The sequence below is a fragment of the Berghia stephanieae genome, unplaced genomic scaffold, assembly GCF_034508935.2.
Source record: "Berghia stephanieae isolate SIO BIC M18660-M18661 unplaced genomic scaffold, UCSD_Bste_1.3 scaffold3030, whole genome shotgun sequence".
Lineage (NCBI taxonomy): Eukaryota > Metazoa > Mollusca > Gastropoda > Nudibranchia > Aeolidiidae > Berghia > Berghia stephanieae.
In genome coordinates this window covers 5,501-8,580 of record NW_027624213.1, presented here as the reverse complement: position 1 = coordinate 8,580, position 3,080 = coordinate 5,501, and the positions used below count along the sequence as shown (strand labels likewise).

The 3,080-nt window shown below is 61.8% G+C and overlaps 2 pseudogenes; both read right to left on the bottom strand.

Annotated features, from left to right (window-relative positions):
- Window positions 1-223: 223 nt before the first annotated feature.
- LOC144961562 (5.8S ribosomal RNA) lies at window positions 224-378 on the bottom strand (annotated as a pseudogene).
- A 208-nt stretch (window positions 379-586) lies between these two features.
- On the bottom strand, window positions 587-2,601 carry LOC144961563 (small subunit ribosomal RNA; annotated as a pseudogene).
- Window positions 2,602-3,080: the final 479 nt, after the last annotated feature.

The window sequence follows — 3,080 nt, the reverse complement described above, 5'->3', positions numbered from 1 at the left end:
TCGCCCGGGCCCATACAGGCCCGGGTTGGGGAAACGGAGGGTCTTCCCGTTTTAGGTGCGCGTCTTATTCGTGCCCCCGCCCTCCCAGGCCGGTTGGGACGAGTTTTCCGTGGTCGGACGGGAGCCCTGATCTACGCCCCGTCGGGCCGAGCCCCGGGACCGGTCGGCACGTCGCGCCCCCTCAGTCCCCCCGAAAAGGGCCGGTTGCGGCGACGTCGTAGGCCGACCCTCATACGGACGTGGCCGGTGACTTACGCCACGGCCGCAATTTGCGTTCAAGACGTCGATTTTCAATGAGGCAGCTGCAGTTCCCACAGACTAAATACGGCTGGCCGCATCTTCATCGCGCGCGAGCCGAGTGATCCACCGCCAAAGGTTGGTATTTATTTTCTCTCGCTTAAGGGCCAAACGACGACAAAGGGGGGGGGGGGGCAAGCGTTGCGCGCGCGGGTTACTCGCGGCGCAACGCCGCCGCCCGTTTATCAGCCTGGGACCGCTCCCGGCCAGGGAGCACCCCGGCCTCACCGGACAGTTTTTTAACCCTTCACCCTTTCGGGCGGGCGGGCTGGGGGAAAAACGAAATCGGACGTGATCTCCGCAGGTTCACCTACGGAAACCTTGTTACGACTTTTACCCTCTCGGGGCAGGCAGTTCGGGCGACATCGCGACGACTGCGATTTCAGGAGCCAAAGTCCGTTTTCCCCGGCCACCCCGGGGCCCTGGCTGCCCCGTCCACCGAAGGTAGCGACGGGCGGTGTGTACAAAGGGCAGGACTTTAGTCGGCCGGGATGCTGCCCCGTGACTACGTGGTTTTTCCCGAGTTCACGGCCCCCAACTCGCAGGAAGACCGACCGGACATAAAGGGACTCCTACCCCTCACGGTCTACACCGCCCCGGCTGGCGCCACCACTGTAGCACACGTGCAGCCCAGACGTCTAAGGGCATCACGGACTGTTATGGCTCCATCTCGTACGCACTGCTCGAGGTCAATCCCTGCAGGACGCGGCTGCGCGACGGCGGTCGGGGCACCGCCCCTCCCTGAGTGGGAAGACCGGACGCCCGACGAGAGGGCCCAACGCCGACCCAACCCGTGAGACGGACCCTCTTGACCGCCGTTTGTTATCCCCCAGGGGAGAGTCTCGCCCGTTATCGGAATGAACCAGACGGATCGCTCCGGGCTAGCAACGGCCATGCACCACCCCCCACCGAATCATGAAAGAGCCTCAGTCTGTAATCCACGCGGTGCCGGACCTGGTAAGCTTCCCGTGTTGAGTCAAATTGAGCCGCAGGCTCCCCTCTGGTGGTGCCCTTCGTCAATTCCTTTAAGTTTCAGCCTTGCGACCGTACTTTCCCCCGGAGGCCCGGCACTCTGATTTCTCCGGGGCCTCGCGGGCTTCCCACAGGGGAGTCCCCGCGTAACCGGTCGGCATGGTTTATGTGGGAAAACTACCGCGGTACCTGATCGCGTTCTTCCTCCGACTTTCGTTCATGATCAACGAAGGCGCTCTTGGCCCGGTTTGCCTTCGCTCTTGTTGCCCCACCGCGATCGTCGGATTCCACCCCCCCGCGGTAGTACGCCGCCCCCCGCCCGTCTCTATAGACCTCGCCCACCGCCCCCACGGAGACCGGTCCCGTGGTTTTTCATTGCGGGGCGGTGGGTCATCACATCGTTCCGAGCAAGCTGTGCGAGCACGACTGCTTTGAGACTCCAATTGATTCAGGGAGAACACCCCCCGTACCTTAGTGTCGGCCAGATAGGGCCACGTACCAAGCCGACACGGCTTAAGACGGAAAAGAGACTAAACCGGCAGCGACGGGCAAGCGATCCCCGGCGAGATCCGTGCGAGGGTCCGGTTGCGGCCCGGAAGGCCCCGCTTGCCCCATCCCCAAAACCACGACGGTTGCATAATCCCCGGGGCAACGTTCACCCGCGGTTTGTCGCTGCCGTCACCTCAGAGATCCAACTACGAGGCGTTTTAAAGCAGCAACTACAAAATCCGCCCTCGGAGCTGGAATTACCGCGGCTGCTGGCACCAGGCTTGCCCTCGATAGGTCATCAACGGCACGTGTTTTGGTTTTACGCTCAATCCCACGCTAGGTCGCATGCGAGCCCCGCCCCGACATTTATCTTCACTACTCACCGTGCTGGGAATGGGGTAAGTTGCGCGCCTGCTGCCACCTTAAGCGGGGGTAGCCGTCTCGCAGGCCCTCTCCGGGATCGAACCCTGATCCTCCGTCACGTAGCCAACACGGGGGCTCTTGCCGGGCCGTATAAATTTGATGGGACGGCGAGCAAACGGGACGCCGCTAACAGCGGTCGTCACATCCCCAGAGTTCCCTCGCCTGGCGGGCGGCGTTAACCACCGCCCCCGGTTCAAGTTCCTAATAAATGGCCTATCCCGCGGAGGAACCCGTTAGGAGGAGGACTCGTGTGCACGTATTAGCTCTGGGATTCCTAAAAGGTGTCGGACAAACATCCCCCACCCGTGTATTATCGCGATATACTGAGCAGTTCGCGGCTTCCCCTTCTGTGTAGGGTGAGCATAGGCGTGCAGGCTTAACCCTAAAGACAAGCATAAGATACGGCAGGATCAACTGGTAGCGTATCCATTTCCAACCCGGCGGGACGGCCCGTGGGACAGGAGGCTACGGGCCGACGCCCGAAGCCCAGACGCCGAGAACCCCCAGCGTTTCGACTCCTTCGCCGACGGCCCTTCTCGACTCTACGCACAAACGTTCCCCCCTTCGGCCTTCTCGTGTGGGTCGGACTGCTCCGACCGCCGGACCCCGCTCGCGCTCACACGACTCTAGGTCCTCTACGAGGAGCTAACCTGGGACCGACTCCGGCTCTGACCACCGCTCGTCCAGGCGTGGTGACGTGGGTGTCCCAGAGGCCACCGCGCCTTTCGGCTCGCCTTGCTTCAATTTCAATTTTTCCGACGCGCCCGCTCTTCCTACTTACGTCCCAACCCCTGGTTAGGTAGCCCTTTTCCTCTTGCGGTTACTAAAAAAAAAATTTTTTGGTTTGCAAATTCAGATTCGACCCAGGCAGTATGGCAAACCGAGCCCGACCCAAAACA